The sequence below is a fragment of the Balaenoptera acutorostrata genome, chromosome 6 (assembly GCF_949987535.1).
Source record: "Balaenoptera acutorostrata chromosome 6, mBalAcu1.1, whole genome shotgun sequence".
Lineage (NCBI taxonomy): Eukaryota > Metazoa > Chordata > Mammalia > Artiodactyla > Balaenopteridae > Balaenoptera > Balaenoptera acutorostrata.
In genome coordinates, this window is record NC_080069.1 from 92,971,750 (window position 1) to 92,990,195 (window position 18,446).

An 18,446-nucleotide genomic window follows, 5' to 3' on the forward strand; every position below is an offset into this window, starting at 1 on the left:
GTTGCTAATAGCTCAGTCAGGCCCTCTGGAATCCCTTTTATCAATTTGGTTGGTGAGCCCTTCCCTCAGCTGCTGTGGGTACATCAGTGAGAACTGCACTTGGGCAATGGAAGCTACCTCACCTGGAAGTGCTTGGAATTTACACTGTCCATACCTTTCCCCAGAGTCTTTACTCAATAACCAGGGTGAAGGTAAAAAGCCTCTCTCCCTTGTCTCAAGTGGGAAAAATTCTAAGGTGAAATTTATGCTCCACAGCTCCCCATGGGATTAGGCTGAAGCTACTACGCAGCACCCGAAATCACATTCTTGCCATTCTTCTTCCTTTCTAGCCCGCTCCCTCACCCCCTACCAATTTCTCTGGAAATCACATGCACATCCTCATCTCAGGCTCTGCTTCTAGGGAACTCAGCCTAACACAGTCCCATTATAGCGGACAGAGTGGTCCTGTTAAAATGTTTACGTCATTCCTTTGCTCAAAATCCTCCATTGGCTTTGCATTTCACCAAGGGAAAAAAAATTCCAAAGTCTTTACCATGGCCTCAAAGACTCTACATGATCTTCCCCAGCTAACTTTCTGACTTTAAGTTCTTTCACTGCCCCCTTATCCATTCCGCTCCACTCTCACTGGTCTCCTTGATATTCCTCCAGATGCTCTGCAATCTCCTATATCAAGGCCTTTGTATCTATGTTTCCTCCACCAAAAAAGCTCTTCCCCCAGATACCTACTAGGCTTGCTTACTCTTTTCAAGTCTCTGTTCAAATGTCACTTATTACAGAGGCCTTCTCTAACTACCCTATTTTAAAACAGCACACATATCCCACCTCCTGTCACTCCCTTTGTTATCTGTCTTCTCCTATGAGAATGTAAGTTCCCTGAGAATGGGGATCAGTGCTTGGTACACTCTTACATCCCCAGCACTGAAACACTGTCTGGCATATTTCAGGCAATAAATAAATTTGTTGAATTAAAGTAGACTATCTTTTGACTTTCTGCACACAAACACACAAACCACACAAACACACATACATATCCAACAACTATCTTTGATTTCAAAGCCCTATTAACACTATGGTTTCTATTTTTTATACCTTGGAAACCACCACCACCAACAGAAGTAAAATAGGAGTCGGGTTGTTACAGCTTTTTGCTGTAATCTATTAATGTTGTTCCACTAGGGAAAAAAATGGATAATACGTGGAAGTCAAGAAACAATAGAGCTTTGCAATCCAGAAAGTTTGAGAATTGTACTGTTAGCTCAAATGGCTCATAGTCAAGTTGCTACACAGATAAGTCCAAAATATGGAGCACAGTAGCTATCAGCAGTGAAAATTAAAGAAGTGAAATTTAAAGTTAAGAAAAACATGTAGCAAAGATCACTGATACTTAAAACCAAAGAAAGCCCAATAATTATTTAATCACATGAAGAGTGGCTATATTTCCCTTATTACTCATAGGAAGGGTTCTGTGGTAGGTTCTTGGAATGGACAAAAGTAACACAGAAGAATTTTTGGATTTGTTAGCACTGTGAGTTATAAGTTGACCATGAAAATGAAATGGATATGTTTAAACTATAATTTTTAAATGTATAATATTGACCCTGTGGCAGAAGCTGATGGTATGAGAGACACAGGTTGATCTATGAAGGAATGTCACACTTCACTTAGCTCAAACCATAACTCAAGTATCTATAAAAACACTCCTTACCCCACAGCTTAAGATAGCTCCCTCCGCTATCTCAGTACTCTTAATACTCTCTTGTTTTGACAAAAGATAAATCAATCAAAATGTCATAAGAAGTCGGTCTTCACTGTCCATGTATTAGCTAAGGGACCTGTGGGGAGGATTACAGCTTGTTCACAGTTAGTGGAGGGAGTGGTTGGTTCCAGGCTTCCTGCTACACCAAGCCCAGAGCCTCCACTCCCTTCTTCAGATTCGTGCTCAGCTTTCCAACTCTCTGGGACATGCTGGCTCTACCCTGAGGTCTTCTCACCACTTCTCTCCAGTGAGGTCTCCCAGAAATTGTCCCCTCCCATGTCTCTCTGACATAATTGTCTATCCCTTGGTGTGCCCATTCAAACATCTCCCCAGTGGGCCCCATGCTCTCTGCACCCAGGCTCGACAGCTGTCCCTGCCTACCCTCTGCTCTCTCAACTACCAGGTCCCTTGCTCTGTTTCCTTACTGATTCTAGTCGGGAGAACCTCTCTCTCTGACAGAGTCTTCACTGTCCCCAGAGGGAATCATTATTTATTTCCCAAAGGGGACCTCTTTTACCCTTTGACCTTCCCCCAAAAGCTCCTCTACAATCTGTTGCAGGGCTTTTCAAGGAGTAGTCTCAAACCCCCTGAGTCAAGATCTTGGGTCTGGGCCAGAAATTCTCAGTGCATCGTATGTCATTTCTAATGAGCTTCCTAGGAGATTTTGTTGCACAGGTCAAGTTTAAGAACCACTGCGTTCATCCACCACGAGAGAGCATCTCTATAAACCTCCCTCCTTTCCTTACAGAAGTCCACCACTCCCCATGGGCAGCATCGCAGGTGGAGAAGGTGTATGGTCAGGGCCTCTCAGAGGCCAGACCACTTCCAATTCCTGAGAATGGCAGTATTTTAGAAAAATGAAGAAATTCCAAAAGAGCATTACAAAAATTGTGATATATTCTAAATGTTTACACTCAATAAATATATATAGTCCAATATAATTGTGCTACCTGCAGGTTTACAACTTATAAAATTTATCATACCCAATAGCCAATGTGATCTGGTCATAGAATAGAGTTTAAAGTCATGTGTGATACCTTTTAAAACATACAATTAGATCAGTGTATGCCTGTGGCTATGCTAATCCCATTTGGAAATAACATCAAAAGTCTACATGTAAGACTCTTCTTAAATGTGAGGCCTTGGCAATACGGCCCTCCTGATGCCTCCTGTGACTGGCCCTATCTGTTATCACTTCAAAAGTGGCAAGAACCCCCTTCCCAGGATGCACGTATTCCGAGATTTGTTGTGCGGTTAAAGAAACAAAGATCACTCTCCAGGAAGATGGAGTACAGCCACCATGAAGTGGAATAAGAATAGCTGGGAGGGTCTGGGGACATTCGCAAGGTGAGTGCTCCCCAAGCATGCTCTTTTGCTCAAGACAAACCCTAAGGATGCTACTGACCCAGCCTGGGGAGAGAAAACTGCATCTGCTGAGCCAGATCAGTGCACACTTGTCACTCTCTGTGACTGACAACTCTTTGTTACTCCCATTCTCTTCCCCACCTCAATCCTATAGCCAAGTCTTTATTGAAACTTCCAACCTGGTCTCCGCTATGTTACAGGAAATTAAGGAAAGATGTGATGACTGCTTGGAGCAGGGTGACCCTACTGGTGGCCGTGGTAACAAGTAGTGAGATTCCCAAAGAGGAGGCGGATGGCAAGGTCACGGGCCCCCTCACTGCGTCCAGTGACACCCTGGAGGACTGGGACTTGGTTTCAGGAAGGGAGCTGGTGGGGCTCATTCTAGTTACATAAATTAAGATTTTCCTCCATGCTCACCTTGCTTTAATCATGAAAATCTGAATCTTTACAATCAGTGACACTCACTAGAGAAAAGGAGTTCCATAAGGAAGGGGGTTTATCCTCCTCCTTTGGGCCTCATTCCCACTTCACCCTGAAAAACCAGGATTGAAATTTACAATACTTGGCAGACAGAGCTGGGGGTGTTCTGTTCATCCATTTTCTCCCCAGGGAAAAATAAAAATGCTTTCCACACCGGAAGCCTTTCTGCCTTCCTGCCATCGTACCAAAGTAAAGCAATATCTCCTTGGCAGCTTGTGCCAGGGTAAGAAAACAGTAAACCCCCGGGCAAATGCATCCAGCCGCCTGTCTGCCAGGAGAGGGGTCTGCAAACTTCCTCCTTCCTCCTCCAAACAGGCGATCTGGAGTTACAGTCTACCCATGGCTGTGTGGATTTATTTAGCTACAATGTTATCATCTCCATTGAGCCGCAAGTAAGAGACAACTCTCTGCTTTTATTTTTAACCTGAAGAGATTATTTTTGAGTTAAGGCTTTAAGAATTCAGATCTATCAGGAAAGAACAGCTTGTGTAATGAACTTCCTGTTTTCATCATATTTGGACAGGGAGCCTCCTTGTTGCCTGTTATTATTACCCAGTTAATATGAACTGCCTGGAGTTTATTTTTAGCCGCGTTGACTCTATTGTAAGGACTGCATAACTGCTTTCAAAATGGGAAAATGTAATTACGGGATCTAACACTAAGTTGGGGATATTCTTAGGTCCTTTCACAAGGCAATGGCTTAAAAAATGAAAATAGACCATTTTAAATGGCTAAAGAAAACACAGTTATTTGATCCAAAATAGCCCATTGATCCTTTTACAAACTAAACACTTTCTTCACAGAATAAAATCTCGTTTTTGTTTAAGTGACCTAAACATATGAATTTATTTCCAAGTTCAGAGTAGGGGGAGGAGAGTGAGGAGGAGAATTGGTGGAGAATAGAGGCAGGAAGGGTGTAAGCACATTTACCAAAAGAGCAAAAGATTAAAACTGTGCTGAAAGTACCAAAACACCTAACCGGGCTTCTCAGTTGAGGGCTGGGAATGCGCGTCTCAGTGCACACCTGTCATTCTACTGTGTGCAGCCAGTGCCACATCCAGTGGTTCCACAGGCATGAAGGCAGTCAGCATTTGGCAGGCTGCACGGGATTACGCCCTCACTCTTGTTGGCCTTGAGTTAGTCACTCACACAGGCCTCTGCCTCAGCGCCCACCTCCTCCATGACTCCAGATACTTGCCTACACGGTTATGCATTTGTTCCAAAGAAATGAACTGAGTGCTCAAAATATACTAGAGTCCAGGAATGAAATGGGAAATAAGACATTGTCTTTGCTCTGAGAGTGACAAGAGTATTGGTAGAGAGAACTTCAGGGGATTCCAGGAGCACAAAAAAGGAGATGCCTAACCTAGCCTGGATGAGAGGAGGAAAGCTTCCTGGAGGAGGTGATGTCTTGAGCTGAGTCCTGAGGTAAAAGCTGGGCTCATCCTGGAAAATGGCATCGTAAGCTGAGGAAGAAGCTGGGACAAAGGCCCAGATGTGAAAGAGATGGAGGCAAGGCCAGGTCGCCTGACTGAAGTGGAGAGTGTAAGGGGACATAAATAGAATGAAAGCTACAGCGTTAGGTGGGGGCCCCGTAAACCATAGTAAAGCCTTTTAGCTGTATCCTGAGAGTAACAGGGACAAGTTACAATAAAGTTCTAAGAGTAATAATATTTAATAAATATCATAGACATCAGTGTATGAATGGATAAACAAAATGAGGTATATACATACTGTGGAATATTATTCAGCCTGAAAAAGGACAAAAATGTTGACACATGCTACAACGTGGGTGAACCTTGAGGAAATTATACTAAGTGAAATAAGCTAGTCACAAAAGGACAAGTACTGTATGACTCTACTTATAATGGGGTTTCTAGAGTAGTGAAATTCACAGAGACAGAAAGTAGAATGGTAGTTCCCAGGGCCTGGGGGAAGAAGAAGATGGACAATTAGTGTTTAATGGGTTTAGAACTTCAGTTTAGGGTGATGAAAAAGTTCTGGAAATGGATGGTGCTGATGGTACCACAACAACATGAACGTACTTAATGTCACTGAACTGTACACCTAAAAATGGTTAAAATGGTAAACCTTGCATTATGTATATTTGACCACAATTTTTAAATTTTTAAATTAAAAAAAAGAAATATAACTACAGTGGCTGGATTTTTATTGATATAGATAGATAGATAGACAGATAGATAGAGATAAACAGAAAAGTAGAGGTAGGGAGACCATTTAAGATGTTGTTTCAATAATCCAGTGAGAGATAAAGTGGCCTGAACTCAGGCTATATGAATAAAGAGAAGAAAACAATGTCAAGATTCGTTTGGACATTAGACTAGGAAGACCTGATATTGATCGGAAGAGAGCACTTTGGGAAAAGTAGGGCTTAGGATAAAGTCCAGATTTCTAGCTGGGGAAACTGGGTGGATGGTGATGAAGCCAGTCACTAGGAACAATGAATGATTGAAAAAAAAGGACTGTTTAATTTCTCATGGAATAATTTAGAAAGTAGATGCAATCAAGTCATTTCAATAAGGAACAAAGGATATTTCTCTGTCCATGGGATAAGAAAGATATAAATAGAATGTAGTTAAACCTACAACTAAAATGCAAAATTTGCTTTGCAAACCCTCAGAAGAAAGCAAACATGATCACAAGGGATGAGCGAGCCTCAACGTGGAGTGACGGTTGGAGAGAGGCCAGAGTCCGGAGGCTGGAGCTGGGTTCAGAGACAGCTGCAACATGTATTGCTTGATGGTTTTTAAAATGCTCTATGTTCTGACTGAGTCATTTCACCTCCAGTGGACCCATGAGAATGTCATGCTTCATCCCTCGGTCATCATCTCCCAACCCTCCCCTGAATGTTCCCTCCATGTCAGTCTTCCAAACCCACTCACCATTTTCCTAACACACTATACCCTTAGACACCTCCATAACTTCTCACAGGTTCATGCCTCTGTCTTGAACGCCCTTCTCCCTCCTCCTGGACCTGGCACATTTCAACTTATTCTTCAAGATTAATTTATTTTGAGTCTGTTAACAAACAACTTACGACCTGTGTTGGATACTGGGTAGGGACAGAGATGATAAGACAAAGTCAGTGCCACTAAAGAGTACTGGCCAGGCAGAGAAGTAGACAGTAAACAGATAATTGCAATAAACAGGGCACTGCTGTAATCAGAAGCAGGTAACAAGGGCCACAGGAAGACAGCAGAGAGAAATACACTGCCTTGGGTTGGGGGTGTTGAGGAGGATCACAAAAAAGCTTTGTTAGTTCAAATGGCATTTGCCCCAGGAAGAATTTCCCAACTTCCCCGAGAAGTTAGTTGCTCTTTCCTCTCTGACCTCATGGAACTTTGTTTTTCCAATGCACAGTATTTAACACAGTGTACCATAATGTTAGATAGGTTCTCCTACTCACCCGTGAGCTCCTCAAGATTACAGTCCTTCACGGAACCCCTCACTGTTCAGTCCACAGTATGTGTTCAATAAATGTTCATTGGGTGGGTGGGTGGATGGATGGATGGATGGGTGGATGGACGCATGGATGGATGGATGGGTGGGTGGATGGATGGGTGGATGAATGGATGGCTGGCTTGAGAGTGGTTATTAATCCTCTAATTTAACACCTTCTATGGCAAGGAACTCATTGAACCTCTGCTACTAGTTTTCTGTGAAGTCTATAGAAGTAAGAGACGTGAATTAACAAGATTTTCTCACTGTTGGAAGTACTCTCTGAAAGCAGAAGAAGTAACTGTCTTGGACGTTCTTTAATTCTTTCAAACCTCTAAAATATCATTCAGATATTTTGGACTCTAATACGTATTTTTTTTTTATTGGAGTATAACTGCTTTACAACGTTGTGTTAGTTTCTGCTGTAGAACAAAGTGAATCAGCTATATGTATACATATATACCCTCCCTCTTGAGCCTCCCTCACACCCACCCTCATCCCATCCCTCTAGGTCATCACAGAGCACCGAGCTGAGCTCCTTGTGCTATACAGCAGCTTCCCACTAGCTATCTATTTTACACATGGTAGTGTATATATGTCAATGCTACTCTCTCAGTTCGTCCCCCCCACCCCTTCCCCTCCTGTGTCCACAAGTCCATTTTCTATGTCTGCATCTCTTTTCCTGTCCTGCAAATAGGTTCATCAGTATCATTTTTCTAATACGTATTCTTAATACTCCAATACCACAACAGTTGACATTTTAGGTAGACTTTATATGCAGGCAGAATCAGCCATAGACAAAGATGAATTTTTGGTGAATTTGCTTTTCCTCATTTGACAACCTTCTTCCACTCCAGACCCTCAGAATTTCAAGGATTAAACTGGTCCTGTCAATTTAGCCACAATAAGGTGTTAGGCTGGGTATGAATTCCCCTTCCCAGTAGTGTTTGCATTTTGGATAAGGATGCCTTGGAAGCAAAATTATTCAACCAAAAAATATTTTTCTGAGTAATCGTTATATACAAAATCTTGTACCAAGTGCATCAGGGAATACAAAGAGGATAAAAACATGTTCCGGTCCTCAAGAGGTTTATAGTTTAATTTGGGAGAAACTCATAGACCCATGAAATCTTAAAACACAATACAAGAAAAAATATTCATGATGGTGCATTGGTACATGGAGTACTTTGGTCCCTAGGAAAAATACACAGAAACAAAAAGAAATGAACCTTAATCTAACCCTCCATCCAGTCCCCTCTACAATATCCTCAGCAAGTCTCCAGTCAAACATTTCCAGCAATAAGGCATCACTACTTCAGAAGAGAATCCATCCTGCTGCAGAAGAACACAGAAATTCTACTCATAAAAATGTGTCCATGTGTATAATCTTACATTGACCTGAAACCGGGCTTCCTATAACTTCTATCCATCTCAGAGAATGACAGGTAAAGTTCATTCGCTATCCCTTTTCAAGGTAGCCCTTCCAGCATGTAAAGAAACACATCTACCCTAGGACCGCTCTTCTTCATGCTAAACATCTCCGTTTCCTTCAAAGGCTGCTTATCCAATATGGTTTCCTGTGCTTGCCGTCTCAGTCATCCTCTTCAAAATATATTTAACTTGTTAGTGTCTCTCTTAAAATGTAGTAACACAAACATATTAAAATTTAATAATATCATTAATAATATATTATTTCTACATATGTATATATAATATTTCTAGTAACTGTAATATTAATTTTGAGTTAATGTTTATATTATCAAACTACCTATTGGATATTACCACTTGGACCGTCTCAAACTTAATCTGTCCAAAACCAAACTCCTGATCTTCCTCCCACAGTCTTCCTCATCCAATGTATGGCAACTCCAGACTGCATTTCTTGAAGCTCTGGCTCAGACCAAAAACTCATCTCTCTTTCGTTAACTCCTTCTCTAATACTCAGCAACCCTAGTGGCTCTACTTTCAAAACAGAATCAGAATCTGACCACTTTTCCCCACTTTCACCACTGTAACCTGAGTCCAAGTGACCATCATCTCCCAGCTAGGTTTCCTGCTCCCACTGGTCCCACATCTCCCCATCGCAGTCTGTTCTCCACAGTGCAACCAGATGATGCTCTTAAAACATGTCAGACCATGTTATTCCTCTGCTCAAAACCCTCCAGTTGTTCCCCATCTCATTTTTAAAGCCCTTTAAAATGGCCTGCATGCTCTGGCTCTCTCATCCCTCGATGGCCTCCCACCACTCTCCTCCCATCCTCCATTCCTGCCACATCTGTCACCTCACTTTCCTCAAATACTCCAAGCACAACCTTGCTTTGGAGTTTCTGCACAAACTGTTCCCTCTGCATGGAAACTCTTCCCGGAGAGACATCACTCTCTCCTTCCGATCTATGCTCAGATGCCACCTGGTCACACTATTTAAAATAGCAAATTCTACCCTCACACCCAAAGCACCCTATCTCTGCCTTATCCTCTTGACTTTTCATCACAGCACTTAATACCAACTGTTACACCATATATTTTTTATTTGTTTTACTGACTGTCTTCCCCCCTCCCCATTAGAATGCAAATTCTATAAAGGCAGGGAATTCTATCTGTTCTGTTAACTGATGTATCCTTGGGACCTAAAATGGCCCCTGGAACATATTAGACTCGCATGTTGAATGACTGAAAGAATGAATGAGTGAATGAATGAATATGTTCCCAACTAGATAAACTAGGGTGAGATCTACAAAAACAATTCTACTCAATTGCCTACACTTTTCCTAATAAGATACCATAGTTTTACCCACAATCTTTTATTTATTTCTTCTTAGGATTTGGGCAAAGGTATTGGCTTAATTCAATTATGAACCTTATGTCAAAATTTCCACAAATAGTAGAGCTGTAGATGTTATAATAAAATGGACCTCTTCAAGGCTTAAACAAATCTATTAAGAACATTCTCATCTAATTTTGAATTTTAATGATCAGTTATAACGATGAGTAATTAATTTTGATATTTATAGAAAATGAAATGCATTTCTTCCTTTCTGAAAATCTAGCACTTCAGGAACAGCAAATTCTTGGAGAAAAAAATTCTAATGAGATCATTAAAATTGAAAGTGTTGTACCTACCTAAGCCATAATAGGCACAGCAACTGAATGGGCACCAAATAATATCCTCCTTCTTGTGCCTGACTCTGCTGTCTGAGTTCACCACTTTCTCCAATCTGTACAAAACTGCCATTGGAGGAGTTCTAGGGATAAAGCATGAGTTTCCCGGTACCCTAAAGCACAAAGACAAACACCTGGTTTCTAACTTGTATTACAAGCAAAGCTAATGTTCTAAATCCAGAAAGAATGTATCACTTAATTTTTTTAACAATAGATTTTAGGTAACATAAGGTACAACATCCTCAGCAATATTTGCAAGAAAAAATGCAAAAGCATGTTCCAATAGATAATTCTTATACTGAATCTCATAAAGGCGCAGAGCATAATACTAGATTTTTAACTCGGTGAGAGCATTTCTATCGGGAACAGAGGTTATCCAGCCCAGATATGTTGCTTCCTGATACTACAACGAATCACAAGAACAGGGATTAGAGTCCCTAGAAGAGGAATGGAGAGCTCACCCGTTCATTAAATCGTCTCTCTCCAATATTACGTGTCTTAGGTGAGCCTTTGGCAAGTGCACAGTTAAAGTCACTTCAGGGCTGAATTCGCTGACAAGTGCCTGAAGTGCCAATAGTCTTTGATGTTGATTATCCATACGCTTTCAACACCAGATGTGCAGGAAGTCAGGCTGACATTCTGTTGTCAATTTTTTAAGAAACTGACTTGTATTCTTGCCATTCCATTTCTGCTCAAAGATAAGCTGCAGGGGTTCCTGAAGGTGACACCAGCATTTCCCTCAAAGTGGAGTTTGAATCCACTCACATACTTAGACAAACACTCTTTTAAGGACCCTGAGTTTTTCACTATACTGCAGATGATTTGGTCCAAGACCTTTCTTAGGACAGGTGTAACCAATCAACCATTTCAACTATTTTTAAAAAAGAAAAGAAAAGCAACAAAATGAAACACCCTCCTATGGGCCCCACTGAACTAATATTTGGTGTGCCTGCCAGAATGAGTTAGCTGCAAAAAATAAAATAAAATAAAATAATTTTTTAAATGCTCCTTTGGACCAGAAGGAGTTGACTTCTTGGTTAAGGTTAGCTGATATTATCAACTTTAACGTTGGAGAGCATCTGCCAAAGGCAGCGATTTTAGCTCTGACGGAGTTGAGGCTAGGCTGCTCTTTCTAACAATAATTAGTCAGCAGGTTCAGCTGCTTCTGTTATAGTATTGTTTATTGCAAAACATTACCAAAACATTGACAAAACTCAAAAGAAAGAAAAATCCACCCAAAATTCTGCCATCCTACAAACCAAACTGTTTACATTTTTTTTATGCTCCCTTTCAGTCCCCGTCCATATGCAGACAGAATTGTTACAGTTGTAATCATAGCACAGAAACAATTTTGTAGTCAGGTTTGTCTCAATTAGAGTTTTTAAAGCGTTTTTCCAGTTCACTCCCTCATCTTCATTTCTGCTACTAGGAACGCTTCACCCCCACCATCCCTAGTGACCTCCCGTGGGATCCTAAGTGTTGAGGAAGGCTGAAAAAGAATAATAATCAACAGAATTAGGGGAAAGGGATAAGTTCCCTGTGTAAAGGATGGGGTCTCTAGAATTAAACTTGCGTGGAAAGGATTCCTTTCACCCTTTGTTCCCGTAGCTGGAAACCTTTATGAAAATAGCTATATTTCCCCACCATCAGGCATGTTTTCATTATATTAATAAAGAGCCCTCGCAGGTATTTTCTCTTTACCTGGTTTGTTTTTAAGGCCTGCACAGTATTTAGGACATAGGCATATAGAGACATCTTTTCTTCCATCTGCTATAAGAATTTATGAAACTTGGAATTGTTTAAGTGTGGCTACTACTCCATGCTATATTCATATGAACATGAAGTGACATACGCAGCTGTCAAACACTGGATACCTGGATGCATCTCTTTACATTTTAACTTGTATTCTTCAGCCTCTGGCTTCCACACCAGGCTGCACATCACTCGACTGGGGGTGGGGAGTCAGTAAAAAAAAAAAATACAGACCCCAGGGCTCACCGTTGATCAGGTGAAGCAGAATCTCTGGGGCTGTCTTTGGACTGATGTTTGTAACACTGTACATTTAAAATGGCAAAAAGTCTCTGTCTTTCTTGATAACAGCTCTGACTGTTATGGTTTGTGGATTTTTACGGGGATGGTAGGGAAAAGGATTGTAAGGATTTGGATAAGGAATGGAAGAAGAATGCGGCCTATAGAAGCTTTGTTGAAACGTCCTTCTTTGAGCTAGGTAGACCCAAAATGTGAATCACCTGCTCGGATAACCCTAGCAAGCATCAAGAAGTAATAGTTTTGTGTTTTCGTGAGCCGACCTAGCTTCCGCCTTCTATACACAATCCTGGAACCCTGAGGAGGCCACAGCCACAAAGGGGGAGGATGTCTGGTGTTGATAATGTTGGGGCAGTATATATCAAATCTTTTTTTTTTTTAATTAGAATGCTTTGACCCTGGAAAGCTTTCACTTTTAATTCTATGTTCTATATTGTTTCAATTTTTATAAGCATGGATTCATGCATTATTGGTTAATTTCTTTTTAAAAAAATTGAAGAGTGGGTTATACCCATATGCAGTCCTTTCAAAGAAATGCTCTCACCTGTTCTCCAGTGTGTCCTGGAATCTGACGAATCAGATCACTAGTCCCTCCTCTTCAGAGGAAACAAAGAAGGGAGAGGACATAAGGACAGAATATTTTCCTCTCTCCCTGCATTAGGCAAAGAAGGAGAAAGGCTTTCCAGGAACAAATAACAAGAAAAACAAAGGAGTGGAGGTACTACATAGCTTGGTGTGTTCAAAGAGTTAGTGATTCATTATGCAACTCCTATTTACCAACCAGGGTGCAATTTTGTCCCCTGGGGGACATTCAGCAATGTCTGGGGTTATTTTTGGTTGTCATAACTGGGAGAAGAGAGTACCACTGGCATCTAGTGGGTAGAGGCCAGGGATGCTGCTGAACATATTACCATGGCACAGGACAGCCCCGCCCCCCAACAAAGAACTATCCAGCCCCAAATGTCAGTAGTGCTGAGGCTGAGCCCCGTGCTGTAGCATGCAGTGCTAGGCAGTGAGCAGCTTGTAGGAAATAAACCTGAGAAGCTCATTAAAAAAAAAGCCAGATCGGGGGAGGCCTTATATTTTATGCCAAGGAGCTCGGGTCTCTTTTTACTGCGGATGATGGAGAGCCAATGAAAGGAAGTTACCTGATCAATTTGGATTTTAAATATATTGCTCTGAAGGGTAAATCAGAGGAGACTGTTACTGAAGGCAGAGAAAGCCCTTAGGGTGCTGCTGTGAAAGCCCAGAGAGGAGTGTGAGGGCCTGGATGAGACACAGCCAGAGGGATCGACAGGGCAGCCGACACACATTTAGGGAGTAAAAGTCAGCAAGTGTTGGGAATTGAATGGATGTGGGAAGGGCAGGGAGGATTCCAGGATAACTCCCAGGTTCCTTGTTCAGATTATTGGATGGATGCTGGTTAGATACAGAAAAAGATTTAAGGAGGAAAAAATAATATATCTATAAAATATAAAAGTTTTACAAAGTCTCAGGTATTCTCTGGAGGAGATAAATAACAGAATCTACTCATATAACAAATATTTTAATAGCCATTATCTGTAAAAAATAGTTTATACCTGGAGCTGGTTAGCTCCTTATGCAAGCAAGCTATTAGATTGAGACTTAGTCTTTCAATTTAAGGGAAAAAAATGTGATGTTATTTTGAGGAAGTCTCTAAGAGCCTTAATGGTTCTGTGATTTCAGGAGATGGAGGGTTTCCCTTTTTTAATCTAGAGTCAACTACACTTAGAGATCATCATGAGGGAACCATACCTGCGGAGTTAATTAAGGTAAATAGGTTGGCAAGGACTTCAGCCAACTACTCAAGCAAGATCAAAATAATTCTGGCAGCAGAAATTTTCTTCTGGAGCTCTTTTCAGCCTTGAAAGACTGGATTTTTTTAGAGCTGATGAAAATAATGGATTCTGGCTATGGAGAATACTGGGGACAACAAAATGCAGAGAGGCAAAGTAGTCATCGAAATGATTTGTTTAGTAATCAATCCATGCACATGATTCTGAATTTCTTCATCCTGAAGTGATACCAAAGAAGATAAAGTCCCCAAATGTGTACTCTTGGTGTCCCTGTGGTCAAGCCCAAAATATTCCAGAATAATTTAATTTTTGAAAAGGACAAGTTGTGTTTAAAAGAACTATAATTTAAGGACTCTTTGGATGACTTGATCTCAGTTATATTTGAGATAATATCTTGATAATATGGCCTGGAACTTTTTTTCTTTCTGATCTCTCTTATAAAGCAAGCAATAAAAGCACTTGTTTTTGAATAGTCCAGTGGCAGAGTAGTATAATCACAATTTGTCAGTATTATAAATAGTTACTCATGAAGACTTCCAGAATAAAATATGTGCCATAAATTCTTTGTTGTCTTACATTCATTTTTTCACTTCAGTTTAACTTCATTCCTAAAATCTTGCCGATTGAGTTATATGTAGGGACAGATGCAAGGACATTTTGAAAGTTCAGATTAAGTTTAAGAGAAAAGTATTTACTTTCAACCAGTCTAAAATATCCAAGTCAAGGTTGTAGATAAGCTCTGAAGAGCTAATCCTTCAATCATCAATAATGCTGCCTCTGGTTGGAAAACTAAGTGAAAGTCCACAGACTTATCCCATAGCCTGCCATTTACCATTATTGGACTATGATTATAAATGGGTTTGATCAGATATTTTCCTCTTTGATTCAGACAGTTTATCCTGGAGAAGTGCCTTAAAAGGAAGAATTAGACAATTGCAGGTTTCTGATGGATGTAGCTCTGGTGGACCCGCTGCCAATCCTGGCATTCACATCCCCTGAAATTATGTCAGCTAATGAATACTTAGAAAACATAAAGTTCAGAAGGCTGTCAAATTACTGTACAATTTGAAGTACCAGTATGCACATTGTAGGAAAAAGCATATACGTTAAAACCTAGATCAGCCTTGTGAGGAGCTGGAGTAGTCCATAAATTCCATAAAGTCTATAAATTTCGTTTTTATTCAGTAGGTGCCACCTAGGTGCTGGCCACCATGAGAGAAGTTTTCACAACAATGTATTTCATCTATCCAACAATCCTTTGAAGTAGTCATTGTAGTCTCCCATTTAGAGATGAAGAAGGAGACCTAAAGTTCAAAGTCATCTTTCTAGTAATTGTTGAAGTCAGGATTTAATCCAGTTCTTCTGACAATAAATCTACTTCTTGGGCATTACACCGTTCTATCACTTAAAACTCCTAAAAGCATGATAAACTAAGTTCATCATTTTCCTTTCCTATTTAGCTCCTTCTATTGAAAACTCACCATCCCTCTGAGCGAGGTTAAATAACTTGCCAAAGGTCATGCAGCTGGTAAATGGTAGAACCAGGATTATAGCTTCAGCAAACTCCTTAGCCTGGTATCGAATGGCCTCCACATTCACATGAAAAAGGAAGGGAGGGTCTTTGCCCAAGTACCCACTTTTTGCCGGGAACTTTACTAAGAATTTCCTCTGGATTATACCATTTAAACCTCACAACAACCCTGTAGCAAGGTTTTGATGTTATTATTCCAATTTTTACAGGTCAGACTAGGAATGAGAGAAAACTGAACCAAAGTTCAGTTAACTCCAAGCCAATATAATTCCACTGTATAGCGCTACTATTCCTTCCACCTGGAAGGTGTTCCCTGCATCTCTGAAGGCCCTAATTTCACTGCCTTTTAAGGCCAGCACAAATCTGAGGCACAAATTTTCCCCTTTTCCTCCAATTTGGATGTACTCTTTCCCCTCCTCTGAAATCTTAATAGCACTTTACCTCCAATTTTCTTTTGGCACGACTTCTATTTTCTTTTATGGTTATTTTATGGTTATTTTTGTATGTGTGTAAATATGTATATACACGAACCATGGTTCAGTAACTGTGATTATTGTTCCTGAACTGTCGGAAGATTAATCTAAGGAGACAAATGAAATTAGAGCCATTATATTAAGAAAATTTAATATGAATTCATGAACAGGAAAAGATACAAGTGTGATAATTGAGAGTTGAAACAAGAATTATTATCCTGGTTAAGACAGAATTTGAGTCTTAACTCAAATTTTTTGAGTCTTAACTCAAATATTAACTTTAATATTTACTACTTAATTTCTTCCCATAAAATCAAGCAAAACCCTGTTATGAGTTGATTTTCATGCAATTTCTGGATTTTCCACCAGCTCATCAGTTATTTTCTGTCGCTTTGCTTACATCTTTCATTCTATTTTATTTTTCCTGACAGCCATTATCTATTATAAACAATCATTTCAGATGGCTCCATTTTGATAATAGTTCCAAAATTACCTCAATATAATTCCAACCTTTTCTTACTACCTGGCATATATCATCCCACAAATAGCCCACTTTAAATTAAATGGAATATGAAGGGAAAGAAGACTTGGCTTAACTATTCTTTTAAGGGCTCCTATTGTGATAATTCCTGTAACACTAATAAGCCATTGGCAAGTAAGTTTAAAAGTTTACCAGTCCACTCTTTTTCCAAGGCATATGTCACATACCATATTGTCAGCCAAATAATAAAATGTATATTTTTTACTATTCGCTATTATTTATTATTATTACTGATCCCCAGTAAAGAGATTTATGGTCTTATAACTGCATACAATTTTATAATTGAATAAGTATTTTCATATTGGCCACAACCAAGAAAAGTTTCATTTCCTCTTTGACTGAGACTGATTCCCACAACTAAATAAAGGTCAGTGGTCACTATTCCAGTAATTCTTTTTTTTAATGTGCTTCAGAAAGCAGAGATCTAAAGTGTATTTCCAAAAGCGTTTTAAGATTCACTTTCACAGGGGGATGTAGTAGGCAGCTTTGGACCTGAATCCTTTCTGGAGAGAGCATCTCCCACTGGTTTCCATGGAACACCCTGTAGGACAAACTGCAAGGTGTTTAAGTCAAAGGAATGTCCACAAGCCCAAAACGAACTTCACACATATCAAATTTTTTTCCATTTGATTCAAAAGAGAACTGGAACTAAGTGGAAGTAACATTATACTTACAGTGCTGTAAACTCACAAGGGCCTTGGAGTTTCGATAATTTAACAGCACTAGAATGTACATGTCATGAGGGGAGGCACCTCGACTCTTGCTCGTTGCAGATTTTTCCGGCATTTGGCACAGTGACTGCCATACAATATGTGCCTAATGAATACTTGTGTAATAAATGAATAAACTCCCCTCATTATACTGATGAGGAAACTGCAGACCAAAGCAGTCAGATGACCTAACCAAGGTCACACAGTGACTTTGAAGCTGTCCCAGCACTTAGAACTTCAGTCTATAACCCCTCGTTTGGTATCATTTGTGCTGATTTCAACAGAAGCAAGTGCAGATGTTGAGGTGGGGATAGAAGTGAATGAAAAGTGAAAATAAAATAGAAGCCTGGAGACTATTTTCAAACACCTCATCAGAAGCCAAAAATAAAATTTATATAAGATTGGAAAAGGAGTACACCAAAACAAATTTTTTAATTAAAAACTCTTCCAAGAATAAACAAATAAACAAACAAAACTCCCACCTTGTCTGATTGATGGCCACAACAACAATTACAGAGGTTTTAAAAAAAACAGTTTCTAATAATAGAAAATTAGCCCATTTAAGGAAAACAAGGAAGCCCGCAAAACATAGCAGGTTAGCCATAAACTGAAAACTAGACCAAATATAATTTGAAAAGTACTTTAAGAAGAACTCCAAAGACAATAAAACCCTTTTTATAACACATTTTTTAAGTGGGCTGAAGAATCTAAGTAACAATTTAATGATCAGCGTCTAAAAGAGGTGCACTCAGGGAAAAAGATCAGACAGCAGTTGAGTAAATGAATCATTTTTCTTGGTCTTCGTGGGAAAAGAAATGCTAGGGGGGAGATTCATGCATCATAAATGACTTTTGAAACATACAAGTCAGTTCTACTATAGCAAATAGTGAAAATTCTTACTAAAATGCTGCTAACCATCATCGAGTAGAGAAAAACAGGCAGAAAACATTGTCTACTTCTATTTAAAACTAGTTTATCCATACTGGAAGAAAACATACATTTCTGACTAATCACTTTATTCCATTATCTCATTTAAACTTCAAAATAATATGAGGATATAGGTATTACCCCTATAGATAAACAGACTGAAGTTTAGATAGGTTAAGTAA

General features: G+C 39.9%; 1 long non-coding RNA gene across 2 annotated transcripts in view; it reads right to left on the minus strand.

The window, feature by feature from the left end:
• The window catches only part of LOC130708466 (uncharacterized), a 186,784-nt gene that overhangs the window by 97,866 nt on the left and 70,472 nt on the right, over positions 1-18,446 (minus strand). The window contains exon 3 of one of the 2 annotated variants that reach the window (XR_009008711.1): positions 10,193-10,332. The exons of the other annotated variant lie outside the window; for it this stretch is intronic. This is a non-coding gene — a long non-coding RNA (uncharacterized LOC130708466). Of the gene's footprint in view, positions 1-10,192; positions 10,333-18,446 lie in introns of those variants that run through there. 2 annotated transcript variants of the gene reach the window in all.